General features: G+C 41.1%; 1 pseudogene across 9 annotated transcripts in view; it reads right to left on the reverse strand.

Annotated features, from left to right (window-relative positions):
- Window positions 1-1,205: 1,205 nt before the first annotated feature.
- Window positions 1,206-22,566, reverse strand: part of LOC309651709 (RNA-binding protein 4B pseudogene) — a 270,167-nt pseudogene continuing 248,806 nt past the window's right edge. For 8 of the 9 annotated variants that reach the window (XR_014268723.1, XR_014268724.1, XR_014268725.1 and 5 more), the window contains 2 exons: window positions 12,302-22,501; window positions 1,206-11,696 (listed from right to left, as the gene is read on the reverse strand). The product of XR_014268723.1 is annotated as an RNA-binding protein 4B pseudogene (transcript). The remainder of the gene's footprint in view (window positions 11,697-12,301; window positions 22,502-22,566) is intronic. The other variant, XR_014268732.1, reaches the window with a different exon arrangement.

Below are 22,566 nucleotides of genomic sequence, written 5' to 3' on the forward strand. Positions count from 1 at the left end.
GAAGTGACTGCAAGGGGAAGAAAATGGCACTGGATACCCATTTGCTCATTTAATATAGACATAGAACTTGTTCTTGTGCTCTATACCAAGTTATTAAACATGGGAAGCTTCATGGAGGGAGATGTCAGGACATAGGGAGGGAGATGTTAGGACATAGAGAAGGAACAAATGTACATCAGTTGTATTCCCACATTTGACACAGCAGGTATGAGAGGATTTCCTGAGGGTCAAATGGAAATCTAAAAGGATAGCCTGTTTTTTTAAAAAATATTTATTTATTTTCTTTATTTTTTTGGTTGCATCAGGTCTTAGTTGCGGCACACAGGATCTTTGTTGTGGCACGGACTTCTCTCCAGTTGGAGCACGCGGGTTCCACAGCGCGTGGGCTCTGTAGTTTGCGGCATGGGCTCTCTGTTGAGGCGCGCGAGCTCAGTAGTTGTGGTGCGTGCGGGCTTAGTTGCCCAGTGGCATATGGGATCTTAGTTCCCTGAGCAGGGATCAAACCCGCATCCCCTGCATCGGAAGGATGATTCTCTGCCACTGGACCACCAGGGAAGTCCCCGGGATAGCCTGGTTTGATCCAAGTAGCTGGTACATTGTTCTTAAGGACTCGATATGGGGTAAAAGCACCAGACAACCAGCATTCATTCAGCAGCTCCTCAAAAAGTTAAATGTAGATTTACCATATGATCCATCAATTCCATTCCAAGGTATATACCCCCAAAAATTGAAAACAGAGACTCAGGAGATACTTGTATACCAATGTTCATTATAGAATTATTCACAAAAATCAAAGTGAAAACAACCCAAGCATCCACCAAGAGATGAATGGATTAACAAAATATGGTATATAAATACAATGTAATATTATTCCTCCATAAAAAGGAATGGTGGGGACTTCCCTGGTGGCGCAGTGGTTGAGAATCTACCTGCTAATGCAAGGGACAGGGGTTCGAGCCCTGGTCTGAGAGGATCCCACATGCCGCGGAGCAACTAGGCCCGTGAGCCACAACTACTGAGCCTGCGCGTCTGGAGCCTGTGCTCCGCAACAAGAGAGGCCACGATAGTGAGAGGCCCGCGCATCGCGATGAAGAGTGGCCCCCGCTTGCCACAACTAGAGAAAGCCCTCGCACAGGAACGAAGACCCAACACAGCCAAAAATAAATAAATAAATAAATAAATTTAAAAAAAAAAAAAAAGGAATGGCATTCTGATACACACTATAGCATAAATGACTCTTAAACACTGTGCTAAATGAAATAAGGCAGACGCAAAAGGACAAATATTTTATGATTCCACCTACATGAGATACCCAGAATAAGCAAATTAATAGAGACATAAAATACAGTAGAAATACCAGGGGAGAGTCATTGCTTAATGAATACAGAGTTTCTATATGAAAATGTTTTGAAAATAGCGGTAATGGTTGTGGATATAACTAATGCCATTGAACTATACACTTAAAAATTGTTAAAATGGTGTATTTTGGGTTAAGTATATTTTGTAACAATAAAATAGAACTTTTTTAAAGTTTAAAAAAAAAAGAACTACCACTCCCCTGCGGTCCTGTGCTGGAAAACATTGCAGAGACTTTTGCTCTGCAAGTTAACATCTCAAAATAAGATCCCACTTTCAGAAAAGGGAATGCTCCTACACCATTGGTGGGAATGTAAATCGGTGCAGCCACTGTGGAAAACAATATGGAGGTTCCTCGGAAAACTAAGAATAGAATTACTGTATGATCCAGCAATCCCACACCTGGGCATATGTACAGGCAAAACTATAATTCAAAAAGATACATGCCCCCTATGTTCATATCAGCACCATTCACAATAGCCAAGACATGGAAACAACCTAAATGTCCATCGACAGATGAATAGATAGAGAAGATGTGGTACATATATACAATGGAATACTACTCAGCCATGAAAAACAACAAAACAATGCCATTTGCAGCAACATGGATGCAACTAGAGATGATCATACTAAGTGAAGTAAGTCAGAAAGAGAAAGACAAATACCATATGATATCACTTATATGTGGAATCTAAAATATGGCACAAGTGAACCTATCTATGAAACAGAAACAGGATCAGGGACATAGAGAACAGACTGGTGGTTGCCAAGGGGGAGAGGAGTTGGAGAGGGTTGGACTGGGAGTTTGGGATTAGCAGATGGAAACTGGTGTATATAGAATGGATAAACAACAAGATCCTACTGTATAGCCCAGGGAACTATATTCAATATCCTGTGATGAAACATAATGGAAAAGAATACAAAAAATAATGTATATATATATATAACTGAGTCACTTTGCTGTACGCAGTAATTAACACAACATTGTAATTCAACTATACCTCAATAAAAATAAATTTTAAAAAAAGATTCCACTTTTTCTCTTGGCTATAACTAGCGTGAAATCTCAGCATAATCCAGCCAGAATTATACAATCCACCTAAGAAAGGAAAAAGACTGTAGTCCAAAGGAGTTACAGAATTAGCCAGCATGTATCAACAAGAATCAGCAGAGTACCCATAGGAGTGGATTTTGAGGGTGCTTGATCAAAAAAGCTGAAGTACACAACTGGATAATAAGAGTTGGGCACCTGTGGGCACCCTCTTGGGATAAGGGATTTCACACCCTATCAAGGATGCCAGGAGGAAGCAAAGGTTTGTTCTGAGCAAGACTGAAATCACTGAGTTGCTATGACAGACACTGGAGAAAGAACTTAAAAGGTTCAGGGAAGTGGGCATGCTGGAGAGGATATACTTTGTATGGTCAAAATGATGATTTTGTTCCTTGGAAAGCCCAGAGGACACACCACTCACCAAAGCCATCAGGAGCATGCTGGTGAGAAGGCATGAGCCTCACCACGTTCAGTCCAGCTCTCATCTGTGGACCAGAGACGGAGGTAGGAAAGGTTGTCATGGAATATTCCTCTGGAAGCAATAGAAACCAGGTGGCAGCATTTAACTGCCAGAAGCCAGGGGGGTTGCAATTATTGCAGCAGTCTGCCTGGTCAGAGCAGCAGCTAAAGGTCTTGATCTCAGAGAGTTGTGGAGATGTTCAATAAAGCATCCTACAGGCAAAAGGAGGGGTGGGGAAGCCAACAAGGATACAGCTTGGTACATAAAATCAGAAGAAAGTAAAAATGGATGAGTAGAAGGATGAGGGTGGTCAGCCCAATAAAAAGTCACCATCTCTTGCCCAGATCCCATCCCTAAGCCAGTTTTCAAAACTAGAACCTATTGCCCATATACTGGCAACACCACGGCAGGTATATACTCTAATGATTTTCTCAATCCTTTCTCAAAGAGACCTATGGCCATTTAGTTGGACTGGAGTCAATCTCACTTTGGGTCCTTGACCTTGGAAGTAAAAGCCATTGAGTGTAGAAGGCCAAGTTTGAGCCTCTGAAACTGAGTCCCACCTTCCTGCCTCAGATAGTAAATTATAAACAATATTGCATCCCAGGGGAAATTCAGAGATTAGATACACCCTTATATATCTAAAAGATGCAGAAATGGCAATCCTTATATCTTTATTTAATTCACCAGTCAGTCCATATGGCAACCGGATGCTGGCTGGGGAACGACTGCACACAGGAGGTTATGTTGTTAATAGAGCAGACTTACATGGAGTCAAATAAACGTATGCAGCCATTGATTTGGTGAAGGCATTCTTTCTCTCCCAAACAGGAAAGAGGAGTTAAAACTGTTCACATAGAATTCACATGGAACCGATAACATTATACATTAACAGCTTTGTCCAGGGCTCTACAACTCTTCCACTGGCCTCATAATCTATTATTCTGTCCAAATATCCCATATCATGTCACGTTGAGCCTTTATGTTCATGATATGGTACTAATCCAGCAGACTGAGCAAGAGTAGCTGGTATACTGGAGGCTTAGTTAAGACAAATAATCCAGAGGTCTCATGGACCTGTCACTTCCATGAAGATTTTAGGGGTCCAGTGGTCAGGAGTGTGCTGAGACAGACCCTCTAAAGAAAAAGACAAATTGCTGCAGCTTGCATCCCCTATTGCACGGATCTCAAACCACCCCCCCAACCAAACTGGTCCGTGGTCTGTTAGGAACCGGGCTGCACAGCAGGAGGTGAGTGGCGGGTGAGCGAGAGAAGCTTCATCTGTATTTACAGCTGCTCCCCATCACTCCCATTACCGCCTGAGCTCCGCCTCCTGTCAGATCAGCGGTGGCATTAGATTCTCATAGGAGCACGAACGCTACCGTGAACTGCACACGCAAGGGATCTAGCTTGCGCACGCCTTATGAGAATCTAATGCCTGATGATCTGAGGTGCAGCTGAGGCGGTGATGCTAGCGCTGGGGAGTGGCTGCAAATACAGATTATCATTAGCAAAGAGGTTTGACTGCACAGACACCATAATAAATCAGTTGCTTGCAGACTCATATCAAAACCCTATCAGTGAGTGGCAAGTGAAAACAAGCTCAGGGCTCCCACTGATTCTGCATTATGGTGAGTTGTATAATTATTTCATTATATATTACAATGTAATGATAATAGAAATAAAGTGCATAATAAATGTAATGCGCCTGAATCATCCCGAAACCATACCCCACCCTGGTCCGTGGAAAAATTGCCTTCCACGAAACCGGTCTCCAGTGCCAAAAGGTTGGGGACCTCTGCCCTACTGTAGAGAATGAAGCACGAGACCTAGTAAGCCTCTTGTGGGTTTTAGAGGCAACATATCCCACACGTATGAATACCACTCCAGCCCATACACCGGGTGATGGAGAAGACTCTGTGAGTGGAGCCAGAAGCAGGCAGTGCTCTACGGCAGGTCCAGGCTGCAGTGCAACTAGCCCTATCCCTTGAGGAATACATTCTGGCAAACACTATGGCATTTGAGGTGCCAGTGATGGCAAAAGATGTGTGTTGACGGCAAGCTCAGGGGGAGAATCAAAATGCAGAATCTGTGGTTCTGGTATTACTTGACTTCTGCAGTGGAGAATTATATGCCTTTTGGAAAAAAATCAAACAAACAGACAAACAAAGCTCTTGTTATGCTCCTGGGCCCTGATGGAGAGGAAATACTTAACCATGAAACACCAAGTAAATGTGTAGCCAGAACTGCCCATCATAAGCTGGGTCTCTGACCCCCTAAGTAATAAAGTCAAGCTAACACAAAGGCAGTCCAAAGGGACTGAGCACTAGTGGGAACAGAGAGCGCCGGCAAGCTGCATGCGAGCACCGACTCCCCAGACACCCACCGTGGCTCACCATCACCTCTCTCAGCTCACACGGAGGCCATATGGGAAGTCCCATAAGACAAGCTGAAGAAGGAAGGAAAAACCCAAGACTGGTTTATGGACGGCTGGGCTGGTAAGGGGGTGCAGGCCAAAAATGGATGAGAGCTGCTTTACAATCTCACTCAAAGGTAGCCTTGAACTACAGTGGAGAGAAAATATCTTCCAGTGGGTGGTTGGTTTGGGTAGTACACTGATCGTCTACTTTGAATGAAAGAAAAAGAAGCTTGAGGTTAATTCATCTGTCTATCTACCTATCCATCTACCTATCTACCTATTCATCTTCATGTATCTATTTTGGTCAGATTCCATTATTTCCCAGATAATTTTAGTTATTAAAAGACTATCCATTTTGAACTTGACTCTCATATCTCATTCAAAGGTTTCCTTGCTATCATTATATGTCAGGCTTATAACCAGGGTGATAGAAAGTGGGGAAGCAGAACATTTCAGTACTATATCAAGCCAGCCGGCTGCTTCAGGAAGGTTCAATATGTGATACACCAGGGAATACCATGGCCACGGGAGTGCCCCAGACCTCCTTCATAGTGAAGTGGGTCCTTTGGTTAAATGTTACCTTGTGTGTGATTGTATGACTCTGTGATTCTACTGGCCTCTGGATGGTGGTGATAGATATATTATGGGCAATTGGCAAATGTCTTGGGTACTGGTCAGGGCCAAGAAAGTCGAAGTTCAGTGAGACAAGGAGCTCTGGGGTAGAAGTATGTGGATGGCAATAGAGGCACAAGTGCAGCATTATCCTTTAATAACCATCAGAAAGCGTCCACCACAGAAGAGGCAGAAAATTACCAATGAGATAAATTGAACCAGTCAGTTGATATTAACCAGTGATTGTCAGTTGCCATCCCAAGTGCTGGAAAATAGGCTCCTGAACAAAGTGGCAGAGGTACAACCATGCATGGGACAAACAGCAGAGGATCCCACTTACTAAGGGTGATCTAGCCACTGTCACCTCTGAATGTCTAACCTGTAAGCAACAGAGACCAAAACAGGATTGGCACTATTCCTTGAGGAAACCGACTGGCCACATGATGGCAAGTTGGCTACAATGGGTCCCTTTCAATCTCAAAGAGTCCGTGATACATTCTTGCAAGAACAGATACTTATTCTGGTTATGGGTTTGCCTTTCCTGCTGGCAGAGCTTCAGCCAGCACCACCATCCAGAGGCCAGTAGAATCACAGAGTCATACATAGAATCACACACGAGGTAGCACTTCACCAAAGGACCCACTTCACTATGAAGGAGGTTCTGGGATGTGCTCATGACCATGGGATTCCCTGGTTGTATCACATATCGAACCTTCCAGAAGCAGTCGTCTTAACATAGTATTGGAATATTCTTCCTCCCCACTTCCCATCTCCCTGGTTGTAAGCCTGACATATAATGATAGTAAGGAAATCTTTGAATGAGATATGAGAGTCAAGTTCAAAATGGACAATCTTTTAATAACTGAAAGTAGCTGGGAAATTGTGGAATCTGACCAAAATGTATTAAGGGATGTACTCCCCAGGGGGAAGGAAGATTTGACATAGAAGGGTTTGGACCAGTAATCATAGAAAAATTAAAACTGTTTCATGTTTGTCCCTTTCTTAATTGAGAGTGCTTAACAAACAGTTTGCATTTGTTGTTTTCCATCCATTATCAGCGAGGCTCATTCTGGGAAGGCACAGATGTTGCACCCATACTGTACAATTTCGTGTCCATGGACTGACATTCTCCAGAGGTTTCCTTTTCTCTAATGGCTGCTGAATTATTCACATTCCCAGGTGCTTTCTGAGCCTGGATTGTAATTATTAAAAGTCCTTTCTGCAACACCCGTCCTCTCTCCCTCCATAAAAGAACTTTCTTCCCTATTGTCTTCCTCATTTGCAATTCATTCTCCTAATCATCACAGCTTTGTCTGGACTAAAGAGTACCCTGGACTCTTTCTATATAATTCTCTCTCACTTCAATTACGGGACAGAAGCAGCAGCTGACTCACTTCAGAGATTCATTCTTAAAAAAAAAAACAAAAAAACCCTCATTGTTTCCTGATTGAAAAACACTTTAAATAAAGTGTCCTAAATATACTTAACTGCTCTTTCATTTTAATTTAATACTGGGAGCTCCAGAAAAAAAAAAGAAACAACTAATTGAGCTTTAACAGTATGCCTTTGAAAGGTTGGACATTTTTAAGTAATTCTATATTGCTAAAGAGTTTGGAAATCTCACTGAAGGAGAATTTATTTGTCCGTTGCTCTTTTCCCCCTTACAGAGAATATCACTATATATGTATGCATATGTATATATATGTATGTATATATGTATATATATTGAATATGTTCCAAATGGACAATCTTTGCATTGTATTATATATGCATATACCTGTTTATTTGTAATACGTAAACACATTTCATGGAAACAAATAAATTTTGAGCAAATAATACAAATAGTCTTTGAGCAATCTTTGACCAAGGAATCCTAGAAGAATCAGTACACATAGATTTTGTCTTCCCTCCTGTTACTATGAATGACGTAGAAGGTAGAATGCTTCTATCCTTCCACATTTGCACAGGATCCTATCTCTCCTCTCCTACAAGGACATACAACCTGTCTCTTACATCGTCCATTTTCACCTCTCTTGTATTTTTCCTATCAGCATAAACACCTTATTGCTTCTCCAACTTAAGAGATAATGATAATAATGAATATTTTCTTAGTCTCTCTTTCCCCTGTAGCTGCAGTCCCACTTCTCAGCTCCCCTTTACATTAAAACTCCTTGAAAGAATTAGTTCTGGGCTTCCCTGGTGGCACAGTGGTTAAGAATCCGCCTGCCAATGCAGGGGACACAGGTTCGAGCCCTGGTCCGGGAAGATCCCACATGCCGCAGAGCAAGTAAGCCCGTGTGCCACAACTACTGAGCCTGTGTTCTAGAGACCGCGAGCCACAACTACTGAGCCCACGTGCCACGACTACTGAAGCCCACGCACCTAGAGCCCGTGCTCCACAACAAGAGAAGCCACCACAGTGAGAAGCCCGCGCACTGCAACGAAGAGTAGCCCCCGCTCGCCGCAACTAGAGAAAGCCCACATGCAGCAATGAAGACCCAGTGCAACCAAAAATAAATAAATAAAATAAATAAATAAATTTATTAAAAAAAAGACTTAGTTCTATCTTCAATTTATCTCACTCCACTCTTTCCTAAACTCATTCCACTTAGGCTTTTGCCACCAAAACTCCACTGATACCGCTCTTGTCAAGGTCACCAGCGACCTCCATATCATTAGACCCTGGGTCAGTATTAGTTCTCATCTTAATTGACTTTCCAGTAGCATTTAACCCGGTTGTTCATTACTTCCCCCTTCCCCTTTTATTTTTAATTTTCTTACAGGACACCATATAGTTCTGATTTTTCTCTAGACTCTGACCACACTTTGTTAATATTCTTTGTAAATTTCTGTTTTCTTCCCTGACTTTGGGCCCAAAGGGTTGAGTCCTTGCATTCCTTCTCTCTTTGTTTTCCTCCAAACTCTGGGCTTTAAGTTCCATCCAGATGCTGGTCACTCCCAATTACTTTAAAAAACCTCCAAGCCAGTCATCTCCTCTAAACTTCGTTATTCCTGTGTCCAGCGGCTGAATAAATGCGTACCGGACGACTCAAACTTAACATGCGTAGAATTGAAATCTTGGTCTTCCCCCAAAACCTGCTCCATTAGCAGTCTTCCCAGCTCAGGTTATGGCAATCCCAACCTTCCACTGCTTGGGATCATTTTTGACTCCTGCCTTTCAAATTCCATCGACTATTTCTACCTCCCTGGTCCCGGCCACAATCATTACCTGCCTGGATCGTTACCATGGCTTCCTGATTGGTCTTCCTGCTTCCAAGCCTTTCCTCTTTAGAGGCTGCACTCAACACAGTGATCTTTTTAAGGTATAAGTCAGATCACAGATGCTCAGTTCCAAACCCTCCAGTGGCTTTTCATTGCATCAGAGTAAGAGCCATAGTCTTTACAAAGCCCTACAAGATGCACATCTCCCGACTCTCTGACTCATCTCCTCCTACCCTCCCACTTGCTCATCCTGCTCCAGCCACAGTGGCCTCCTTGCTCGTCCACCTCCGGGCCTTCCCATTGCCCACAACAGTCTTCCCTGCATGACCACACGGCTCACGCCTTTACTCTTTCAAGTCTCTACCCAAATACCAAAGTTTTGTTTTTGGTTTTTTTAATAGATCTTTACTGGAGTATAATTGCTTCACAATACTGTGTTAGTTTCTGTTGTACAACAAAGAGAATCAGCCATGTGCATACACATGTCCCCATGTCCCCTCCCTCTTGAGCCTCCCTCCCACCCTCCCTATCCCACCATACAATCACTATGGAAAACAGTACGGAAGTTCCTTAAAAAACTAAAAATAGAACTACCATATGACCCTGCAATCCCACTCCTGGGCATATACCCTGAGAAATCCATAAATAGAAAAGGAGACTTGTACCAAATACCAGAGATTTATTGAACCTCCCTCCTCTAATTTTCCTTCTCCTTTATCCTACCTTATTTTCTTGTAGCAATTATCATCTTCTAATATATAAAATAATTTACTCATGAATTACATTCTTTGTCTCTTTCTAATAGAATATGGGGTCTCTGAGAACAAGAATTTTTTCTGTATTTTTGTTTGTTTTTCTACTATCCTGTCTCCAGTGCCTAGAAAAGAACCTATCACTTAATAAGTGTTTTATGAAAACATGTTGAGTAAATTAAAGATTCGGTTCAACGATCTTTTACTGAGCACTTACTTTGTGCAAAGCACATGCCAGGCACTGATGAGAAGATACTGGGGTGAACAGAACAAGATCTCTGCCCTCAAAGAGCTTCTTGTAGTCAAGTATTAATACAGTTAACCATGCAAAGACTGCCCATGAGGCATGACTGTCGGAACCTTAAAGAGATGTCTTTTTCTCCAACTTACCCCATGTATAAATTCACTGATGCTTGAAATTTCATAATTAAAATCAATCACTCTGAAGCTCTGTGACCTTGAGCAAATTATTTAAGATTTCTAAGTCTCAGATTTTTCATTTGTAAAATGGGATAATAGTGCCCATCTCATAGGGTCATTATGAGGACGAAATGAGATAGTCCTTATAAAAAGGCTCAGTACAGTCCCTTTGCAGTAAGCATGAATGGATGTTAGCTATGACATACATTCCCTTGACTCAAAATCCTTATCCTTGTTATAAAGCAAAATTTTCTCATAGAAGTACTGAAAAGTTCTGAAAACCAAATAGAACAATCGGTAAAACCACGATATGAGTTGTCTTTTAGGCAAGAAGAGGGAGAAATAATCATATGTATCACACATATACATCACCATCCAAAAATGGGAGGACTAAGTTTCATATCAAAAATTCACCAAGGTCTAGAATAGGGACAAGAAAAGGAAAATCAGAGAAAGAAAGGATCCAGCCTCCCTATGTAGAAACAATGGCAACTTTCGTATATGTCCTCAGTGATTGCTGTTTCCTACTTCTTTCTCTAAAATTAAGATTAAACAGAAGTAAATAAATATGATAGACATGACATTACTTTCCAAAAAGGCAGATTCTAAAAACATTTTTTGAGCCACTAACATGTGCTAGCTTCTCTCACATCTTTTATATGATTTCATTCTCAGAACACCTCTGAGAGATATATATTATCCTTATTTTTTTTTTTTTTTTTACTTAAGTGTTAGAAACGTTTATTTGTCAAAATATTAAAAAAAAAAAAAAAAGGGAGAAGTGGAGTAAAACAAGGCTAAATTTCAGCCAATGCTGTACCATGATCACAGGTCAGACATAAAAAAACAAAACAAACAAAACAACAACCAAAACCCCAATGGTCCTAGCAATTTCAGAAGATTAGCTTCAACGTTAGAGTCCAGAGCTAACAGAGAAGAGTAAAAGGCTTCTTGCCACTACATGGTCATTTTAAAGGGAAAGGAGATGTTACAGGTAGACAGGGAGAAGGGTTCAACTCCTAAGGAAAGCAAGATAAGAGGGATTCCACTGTACAGGAAAAAGGGGATGCCAGCATAATCCTTACCTAGGGCTGCTCAGAGGCTGAGAACATAAGGAATAGAGTGAAAGGCTACAGAGACTAGTATCAGGAGGAAAGAAAAGTCAACTTAGAAGAATTAAATTAAGAAAGAAAACATAGTTGGTCACAAACTCCTTTGTTTACTGAAACATGAAGCAATGGAAACATCCCAGCAAAGGGGACCGCGCGGAGCAAGTTCTCATATATGACCGCAGCCCGAGGGTTCAGTCCGCAATTATCCTACCTGAAAGAGAGCACAACACAAGAGGCTTACACAATGCCTGGAGAGCAGCTTGGCTCCGAGTACAAGGGCCCTGGTCCCGTCCTGTATTCCAGGGGGGAAAAAAAAGAACAGAACAAAACAAAACCAAGTCAGACCGGATCAAACTTACAACTCATATAATTACCTAGGAGTCTACTATGGCTGTATATAGGAGTTTACTTTTAGCTATATATAGAACAAGAAGCAGTCTATCTGGAAGACTGCTGTGCTGGTGGTAAACATATCTTTCTCACTTTCTTACCAATCTTTTAGGCAAGACTACTTCTGTGATACAAGGCTACTGTCGCTGCAACAAAGGGCATACAGATATTATCAAGAACCATAATTTATCCAGAAAAATCAGAAGATGCCAAGGTCTCAAATATGGCCAACTGCACTCTTCTAAATTTGTCTCATTTTTAATCTTTCATAGTGAACAAATTTCCAGAAATGACAATCACAAAGGGTTTCAAGGAGTGGTTCATTCATCCTCCAATATATCTGCATATCATACTGTCACAGATTTAGAGCCGTAATTCCAGTAGTTCTTTTAATTGACCAAATCTCCCTTACCAAATCAAAAGAAGAAATCCTAAATTCTCTAATTCTTCCACTGATGATGGGAATTCCAGACACCAATGGCTGGGGGAAAAAAAAAGTTAACTCACACCAAGTTCCTCTACTTATTACAGACAAAGGGCCAAATCTTGGTCTTGACCTGTGCCAATCGACTTCAAAAGTTGTGACGTTCTTGAATCAGTTCTGCTAGGGTGAGACCCGAATTTGGATCCCCAGCAGTTCTGGAGTATTTCATCCTGGCAGCCTCATTAACATCAGGCTCCTGGGACTGCAACCAACTCAAGGTTATTCAGTCCATTTGAGGTTCACACCGTGCTCGGTCCACATACCGCTCCCGCTCATACCGGGCCACGTCATACAGAGAATTCCGTGCAGCGGCTGAAGCCTGAGACAGCTCACTCTCTGGCCCATAACCGTAGCCCTCTCCAACTGTGCGGAGCACAGCTGCAGCACGACGCAGGGGGCTCCTGTCCCTTCCGTAATAGGAGGAAGTGGTGGCAGCGGCAGCCGCCATAGCAGCTGAGGTGGCAGCAGCGCCTGAGTTGGGCCACAGGTGTCTGTCGTAGGGATCAACAGAAGTGGCGTTGAGGTGACTGGTCACAGCTGTGCTCTGGACTTGAGGCAGACGGGACATGGTCTGCTCTGCGTAGTTGTACGCGGAAGCTGCTGCTGCTGCTGCTGCCACTGCCTCGTAAGAACGGACTCGGTAAGGCTTATAGTAGTCGAGCGCTCCATACGCGTCGTTGTAATACACGGATTCCCCGTTGCCCATGGTGTAAGGTGTGCGCACTGCTCCATATTGCTCGTTACATTGCTCGGTAAAGTCCGCCACACGACCCGTACGCTCTACCGGACACTCTTTGGACCAGTGTCCCTCCTTCCCACACCGATAGCAGCCACTCTGGTCTCCCATCCCAGGGGCAGTCCGAAGCCGGCTGGTGGACAACTGCACGTGCATTCGTTTGCCTTGAAACTCTGTGTTGTCAAGGCCCCTGATGGCCTCCACTGCATCCTCTGCCCGCTCCATGTGTACAAAGGCATAATCTTTCACGATGTCACATTCGATGACCGGACCATACTCCTCAAACTTGGCCCGAAGCTCTTGGTTGGTACAAGTAGGACTGATGTTGCCTACATGCAATTTGGTTGAAGCTTTGCTCTTACTCTTGCTGGCTTCCACGTTGATGTTCACCCCGTGCAGCCTGTAGTGGTGCAGGTTGCGTATGGCATCCCCGGCCGCCGTCTTGTCCTCTATGTGCACAAAGCCGTAGTTCTTAATGATGTCACACTCCAGCACCTTCCCATACTGCTCGAAGAGCGAGCGGATCTCCTGCTCTGTGGCCTCCCGGGGCAGGTTTCCAATGAACAGCTTCACCATCCTGACAAGAGCCTCCGGGTGGCGGCGGCGGCGGCTCCCGCGTCAGAGAGAACCCTGCAAAATGGCGACGGCCGCTCGAGCCTCAGCGCGACCGGACCCTTTCTCGCGCGCCGGCTCGCGCACGCGCGAGTGCGCGCTGCCCCCCCTCACCCTCGCGGGAGCCGGACGACCAATCCCGCGGCCGCATACCTATCCTTATTTTTATAGTCAAGGAAACAAAGGCTCAGTGATGTTAAATTGTCCAAAACCATAAAGTTGGTAAGTAATGGAGAGATCCAGGATTCAAAGTAAAGTTTCTCAGACTAACTCTTAATACTACTCTATCTTACTTCCAGGAAAATCAGAGAGCTATAAAGAAAAATGCAAAATCCACACTGGACAGATTCCCTAAACAAGGGCCAGGAAAAGCCTCATAGTGGCTCACAGGAGCTGATTATATGAATCTCTTTCCAAGTCCAAGTTCAGTGCCTTTACATTGATAGCTTGAACTCAGCCATCATGGGAACAGTTATAATACTGAACTCAGCAAAAGTTACAAATCAGGGCTTTCTTTTCTCAGAGAGCCAGTTTACCAGCACCCACGACAGAGCCCTTGGGCACTCATCCTTGGAATCTGAGAATGCCTGATAGCAATGTCTGAGAGCCATTCACAGATTTTAAATGCCCAGATGGAGCCACACAACCGACGTTCAAGGTGTGCCAGTCACCTACTGCCCAGAGAAGATTCTTGTCAACATTATCCCACCAAGAGCAAATCCTTCAGATCCCTTCCTGAGATCTGGTCTCAACAGGGAGAGGGTACAGAACTGAGGACCCTGGCTTACTGAAAGATGAATGAAGGGAGACCCACCTGGGTGGCAAATAGCCTCTAAGGGGAGACCCTGGGGCCACTGCAGATCAACTTAGCCTGCCTCAGTGCTGCCCATGGCTGGCTCTGGCTGCATAATGTCAGCATAGGTAGGCACAGCCTATGTGACTTGAGAGGGAGGACCAGGACTCATGCCTTATACCCTCCTCCTTCATCCAATTATGCCTTGCATCATGCATTTATTTTTCCTTCTATTTCATCAGTAGAAAAACCAAAGGATGAATAAGCATATTCACCAAGGTCAATTTAAACATACACAGATTGAAAATAGATAACCAACCAGGACCTACTATATAGCACAGGGAATGATCCTCAATATCTTGTAATAACCTATAATGGAAAAGAATCTGAAAAAGAATATATATATATATATATATATATATATATATACACACACATACATACATATATATATCTGAATCACTTTGCTGTACACCTGAAACTAACACAACATTGTAAATCAACTATACTTCAATAAAAATTAAAAAAAAAAAAAACCCACATAAACAGATCAAGATTTAGTCAAAAAATGTGATGTGGTGTTCCCCAAACTTTGAAGTTTCTTGCAAAATGGATCCACTTTCTCTTCTGGTAAATAGAGGAAATACCTCCCCAACCTAGTAGAAACTTCCTGGCTTTTGTTGGATAAATGAAAACAGAATTTTCCAGAGAGACTATTCAACCCAGCCTGAAGATATAAACCGAACGAAGGGGAAGGAGAGTATCAAAAGAGTTTGGTTGGTTAAAACTGGCTGGGGACGTATTTCTTCCTGACACCTAGTATTATTCAAATGACAGCAGATATGACTGAAAGCATTTATCAAACTCCCTGACTCGCTTTAATCTCCGGCAAAGGGAAGCTGAGCTCAGCTCATGGGGCAGGGGACATAATGAGGGAGCAGACCAGGCTGCTGGAGTGCGGCATTGATTTTATGTGCTGAAAATAGAACCTGCTACAGTTTCCAGCCGGCTGCCCCGTGTCTAGAAGTGGATTATCAGCTGAACAGCAAGAGCACGGGGAGATGTTTCCAGGCAATCAGATTGGCTTATACACAGGGTATCCTTTCTCCAGAAATATGCCATGTTGACTAATCAAAATGGCTTTGTCTTTAAATAAAGCCTGTGGTCTCTAAGGCAGCATTCGCACTTTCAGAGAGCAATAATGACCTCTGTTTGCAGGGCATGTTCCAGAAATTAGCACCTGGCTCGGGTTAATGGTATAAAGCACAGCTTCTCCTAACTGGTCATTAATCCCAAGTAAATACCCAGCAACTCGATTTCTGTGGCTTTAGGATAAACCTGAAATCAAATGGACTAGTCAGACCAAGCAGATTTAATGCCGGAAAAGCTAATGACCACAATAGCCTCCCGCTCCGGGTACAGTGGGGGAGAAGCTAATCTAAAAAGCATTTTTCCTTTCATGATGTTCAAAATGCAGATTTCCAAGTAAGAGCTTGTCTCCCTTACTACATGGAGATAAGTCACCCACCCACAGTCAGTGAGGAATGAGCTGTGAGCTGTCTTTCTAGTTAGTGATGATGGATTTTGAACTGATTCATTCACACTCTCAAATGACATGTGTCTAGAGGTTGGTGAATTCTGCTTAGGCTGCTGTCTGTGGCTAAGCAGTCAAGTTTAACAGGGGTGGGGTCTGGCTGGGCTCTCACTGTGTTAATAAGGCCGGCACAGCTACCCACTGAATCTCAGACAAGCTTGATCTTTAAGGAAGGCATTCTTTTAAGCTCTATAACTCTGCAGTCATCACACCTGATAATTTTCAAACTGTGTTCTGTGACCTTTAGGGTTTCAGAGAGGTGCATATTGGACTTTGAAAGGGTGTGAGGGCAGAACATCCAGTGATCCAACTCCAGGTTTATGCTTCAAGGAATCTATGCTTTTGCCTGGTTTATAGATTGAAGGTCTTTGTAAATGTGCATTAATAAAAATAGTTCTGCTATTAAAACTACTGTTCCAAAACATCTGATTCTAGTCAACTTTCTCATCTTACACTTGAGGAAATGGCTTCCCCATACTCCATAGTTTGGGCAGCCCTCCAGGCATGTAAAGTTCAGCCAGATCCCTTCCCCTCAGTTCCCATTATGTTTATTACCTGTTCCACTCTCTTGGAAATTTATAGCACTGCTTTATTTTGCTAATTACCATTTTCTCCAAAAAGCCGTATCCTCCTCAAGGGCAGGATAATAATGAACATTTCTTATCCTTTTTAATACCTAGCACAATATTTTATACAGAATCAATGTCAATTTCTCAGGGAAATGATGAATGACAACAGTATTGAAGGTGCTGGTCAAAGAAATATAAGATCTAGCTAACAGTAGCTAGTTTGGTTTTGGTTTTTGCTGGCTTGAAGGTTTCTTTTCATTCATTTTCTTTTCTTCTTTTTTTTTTTTTAACATTATCACAAAATATTGAGAAGCTGCTGGCATTTGTTAAATGATTCAGTGACATCAGAATTCATCTCCACTTAACGATCTCAAGGTGGATACCATTACTCCAGACTTCATAACCAAGCTTATGATAGGCAGGAGGCAGGTAGAAAAATGAGAAGTTGTGCCTAAATCTGTTCCTTTTTTTAAGATGATTTTCCCCCGAAAACCTCCTAGCATAACTTCTTGTAAATCTCTGTCAAGAACTGGAAAGGCCTGAGAATTTACCCCTCTTACAAGCTAACACATTAACCTGTCAATGTTCCTGGATGTTGGCAGAAAACATGAAACTCTCGGTTCAGAGATAAAGGACTTCATTAGCCAAGGTAAATCAAGCAGGATGAGTATCAGCATATTTGTGTCAGACCCTCTTGTTCCCAAGTCCCATAGGGATGACATCAGGAGGCCCATATGCCTATACAGGAAGTTGGTTGTATTACAAGAGAGGAATCCAGAGCTTAGGGGACCCCAAACTTTTCTAATGGGCAGTAGACATGCCTGCCATTTGCTCCAGAAGGAGACACTATCTCTACCTTCCAAGGAGAATCACAATACATTCTTGAAAAAACAATCCAGAAAAAAAGGGCAATCAGTATCTCTCTTCCTAAGACATACAGAACCATGAGAAACCCATGAAATATCATCTCTCAACAAAGTCTCAAAAGCCAAGACCAGGACCTATGGCTATATCCGTCTTTATTTAAACTTGATGATAGAATAATTATCCTTTGATGACACAGGGGCAATGATATTACATCCAAAAAGAAATAAATACTATCTGAGTTCACTAGGTGGTTTTGAAGTAAGTATTAATTTGCATAATTATAATAATGTAAATTCTGTTCATTTGTTTTCAACTTTTATGATTAACCCATAGCAAAATCATGGAAGACTTCATTGTGGTTACTGGAAAGATAGTACGTATCATCAACCAGGATACTTCTGGAATGGTATACTAGGCTGATGTAGAGATATACATGTACCATTGGTTCAAACAACTTGAGAAATTTTAATGAAGTATAATAATTAACATTTTTTAACAAAAATTAACAAACCTGACACCAAGAAAGGAAAACCCTTTGGTGCTAGAAACAAAAGGAGCTGGAAGTCACAATAGTGAGTATGAACTGAAACCAAGACACCTCACAGTATTTTGGAAACTAAAACAGGCCGTAACAACTAGGGAATGGGATACTGTCTGACTCTTACAGAGAGGGGAGTCCAGGCTATAACCTTCAAGAACATAGGGATTCAGGGCTGTGCTATTTGCATGAAGCTAAGAGTCACAAAGACAGATCCTATCTGTAAAACAGGGGCTACAAGAACTTGACACTGAGGGACATGGCAAGGAAAACTTCCATCCATTCAGGCCCATGTTCAGAAAAAGAGTCTGAATCCAGGCCAATGCCATTTTCAGGACTGGCATTTGAATTCACACACTGAAAGGATACATGAATTCCAAAACAAGGAATTCACATTAAAAACTGATCCAGATTTTATCAGATACCTGTGTAAAACCACATTGTAAAGAGGCTTCTATAGACAAGATTTACAGTTATCACTTCCATGGAAAATGGCCATGGCTAAATCCGGGTTCATAACCAAATATTATAAGTAGCATGAAGAAATGAAGTATAATCAGGAACGATTAGGAATGCAAGTAGATGGTAGAATGTGCAGCCTAAAAATTAAAAATAGAAAAACAATATGAAAGAAACATTGAAAGTATTATGTTTAAAATGTTTAAAGAGAGAATAGAAACCAAAGGCAAGTATAGGACAGTATGAAAAAAATGGCAGAGTTTTAAGAATCCAAGGGAATTCCATAAACAAACAATACAGTCAGTGAAATTAAAATATCATGGAAGGATTTAACAGTACAGACAAAGGTAAAATTAATGAATTGAAAGAAAAACCTGAGAAAATCATCCATAATTCAGCACATAGAAAGAGAGATACAAAATTATAATGATAATGAAGAGACTTGTAGGCTAGAGGGGAAAAAAAAGATGCAGTACACATCAAATAAGCATTCCAAATAGGAAAAAATAGAGATAAAGGGAGGATTTTTATTCAAAGAGCTAGTTAAAAAGAATTTCCAGAATTTAAGAAAGACGCATTAGGAGAAGCCCACCAAATCCTCTACAGAATAAATAAAAATATATCTACACCTAGCCAAATTATAGTGAAACTTTGAAGAACATCAAACACAAGGAAAAAATTGTAAAAACACTGCATTTATTTTAAAATAGGGTTAGCTTCAAAATAAATAAAGAAAAATGCAATGGCTTTAAAAAGATTGGAATTCATTTTCTTTTCTCATGTAATGGTCTAAAGCACCTCTTCCAAAAGAAATAAAATGCAAGCCACATATGTACTTTTAAATATTCTAATAACCACATTTTAAAAAGTAATGAAAGTTACATTAACTTTAATATTTTGCTTTAGTTGGTGCACTATAGCTAAATATTATTTCGATATGTAATCAAGATAAAATTATAATTAGACATTTTACATTTTTTTCTAAATTGTTGAAATTCTTTTTTGTTTTGTTTTGGGGGTTTTTTTGTTGTTTTTTGTTTGTTTAATTTTGGCTGCCTTAGGTCTTCGTTGCTGTGCGCAGGCTTTCTCTAGTTGCAGCGAGTGGGGGCTACTCTTCGTTGTGGTGCACGGGCTTCTCATCGCGGTGGCTTCTCTTGTTGCAGAACACGGGCTCTAGGCACGTGGGCTTCAATAGTTGTGGCACGTGGGCTCAGTAGTTGTGGCTCACAGGCTCTGGAACACAGGCTCAGTAGTTGTGGTGCACGGGCTTAGTTTTTCCGCGGCATGTGGGATCTTCCCGGACCAGGGCTCGAACCCGTGTCCCCTGCATTGGCAGGCGGATTCTTAACCACTGTGCCACCAGAGAAGTCCCTCAATTGTTGAAATTCTTTACATGTACAGAAGATCTCAATTTGGGCTTTACACTTCCATTGGAAACACTTAACCTGTATTTAGATTTTATAAAATTTGCTGTTGAAAAAGTAGAATCATACACTCAAATTGTTCCAAACATTTTTTAAAAGTTCCAAGTCCTAAATCAAGTATCAATGTTTAAATTTGTTAAAATTAAACAAAATGTAAAATTCATTTCCTAAGATGCACTGACCACATTTCAAGTACTCATGGTCACATCTCGTTAGTGGATACCATTTTGGACAGTACAGCTGTAGGTAAGTGTTTTAGGTCTAGTTGCAAATATGGTCCTGGAAAGCTTCTGTAATTCTTCACATCCCTGCAAGTGAGAAAGGGAAAGTGGCCAGGGATCCGTGTACACTTCTTCAGAGCCTCTACTGGAAGGGGTTTACTCAAATCCCTGTGGCCAGTCCCTAGAAGAGTGTCTGACACATAGTAAGTGCAAATATTACTTACTAAAAAGTAATATTTGTTCAGAGAAAGAATATTATATAGACATCTTCTCACCAAAGGGGGGAAGCGGGGAGGTGGGAGGTTGGTGGTGGGATTTAAAAAAAAAAAAAAGAAAAAAAATTCTGTTTTCTCATCTATAAAACTAAGGAATTTACTGGACTACCTCATACCTAATAGGGTTAAACAATTTCCGTCTCTGTTCAAAACCCATAATGGCTCCCTTAGGCAAACAAAGTATGAATTCCTTAATATATCTTTTATTTTTTAAATTTTTTTATTTTATTGGATTATAGTTGATTTACAATGTTGTGTTAGTTTCAGGTGTACAGTGAAGTGATTCAGTTATACATATACACATATTCATTCTTTTTCAGATTCTCTTCTCATACAGGTTATCACAGAATACTGAGTAGAGTTCCCTGTGCTATACAGTAGGTCCTTGTTGGTTATCTATCTTATGTAGAGCAGCGTGGGTATGTTCATTTATCCCTCCCCCACTACGTTTCCCCTTTGATAACCATAAGTTTGTTTTTGATATCTTATATCTTTTAAAACCATCAACAATACACCCTGTAACTATTTTCTGTAACAGGAAAGAACCTGCACTCAGATTTATCCAGATGTTTGGGGAAGGTGTTCATTTAAAGGGGTAGGAAATGCCCTCCTTTAGTAAGAAAAGTCCAAATAGTAGTTTCATAGGTAGACTTTTCATACTAAATGTTGTTGTCAACAGCAGAAGCATCATACACTATAGGAATCAAAATTTCATACAAATAATTCCAAATAGCTCTGTTGGGTATTATGGATTTGATTGTTAGACTGAGACAGCATAACGGATTGTGCCAACTCAAATCCACACATAGTCTGGTTATATACATTGAATAGCAGTTTTATCTGACTAAAAATAAAATATAAAACAAGACAAAAGTTTCCACAATTCTTTTCACTTTTCCTCCAGTTTCTTCCTCCTCCACTGGCCACAAACTCTCTTTCTGAAGTTCAGCTTCCAGATATTATTCTAAACAAGTTGCATGCTTTCCCAAGTATATATATACTCTTGCCAACCTATCCGTCTAAAATTTTCTTCTTCCTTTCTTGATTGATTGGACAAAATTCTATCTTTTTCTTTTAGTAGTCAGCCCAATTATTTTCTCTTTCCTAAAGTCTTGTTGTGTGGTTTATCAAATCCAAAATAATTGCTATCTAATCTATGCTGCACAGCACTATTATATGCATTTTTATTGAGGTATAATTGACATATAACATTATGTTAGCTTCATGTGTGTAATATAATAATTCAGTATTTGTATATATTCCAAAATGATCACCACAATATGTCTAGCTAACATCCATCGCCGTACAGTTAGAAAAGATTTTTTTTCTTATGCTGAGAACTTTTAAGATCTATTCTTTTAGAAGCTTTCAAATATGCATATTTTTAAAACTTGTCTTTTTCTCATAGTTTATCATTTGTATGTCAGCCTTCCTATCTAGATTATAAATTCTAGTAGTGTAAGTAGTATATCTTAACCATCTCTAGGCCTATAAAGTGCAGGCAATAATGCCCATAATATCTATACCCTAGAAAATAATAAGGATCAAGAGGGTATGTAGATTTAAGTGTGTTTGATAAACTGCAAAGTGTTCTAAAAATGTGGATCAGGTTATTATTAATATAAAATATTATATTAATATTGTGTGCAAGGTATTACTCCAAGAGGGTCTTTGGCTAGACTTGGTCTGAGCAAAATGGTGGGGCGCAGAAATTGCTAGTTACTCTGGAGAAGTAACTAGCAATTTCTAGTTACTAGAAAGGAGGAGGGAGTGGTTTTGTGTGGTGTCAGAAAGCTGCACGTTTCTTGGTTTTTTTCACCTTTCAATTTTTTTTTACTTTAAAAAAAAAATCAACTTACATAAGTGTACTTTTGTTTATAATGAGAAAAGGGACAAAATGTTGACTTCATTGGTGAGTATTGAACAGATGGAGCCAGAAGCATCAAGGGGAGAAGAAGTAGAGACAAATATGGTTGTCATGGTTTCTTTGAGATGCAGTAAACGAAGGGACCCAAATGGACAAGGGACGCCCTCGCTGGGAAAACCCACCTGTTGCTCCTTGCACGTTTCTTCATGGGATCTCTCCTTGTGACCCTCTCTCCTTGTCCTCAGCCCTCATATTGTCGACAAAATTACTAAACAAATGAAATAGGAAGTGAGATGATGGAGACAGGGACTGTGGAGTCCAAGGTGATGGAAT

The sequence above is a fragment of the Balaenoptera physalus genome (assembly GCF_965194825.1).
Source record: "Balaenoptera physalus genome assembly, chromosome: 21".
NCBI classification, from domain to species: Eukaryota; Metazoa; Chordata; class Mammalia; order Artiodactyla; family Balaenopteridae; genus Balaenoptera; species Balaenoptera physalus.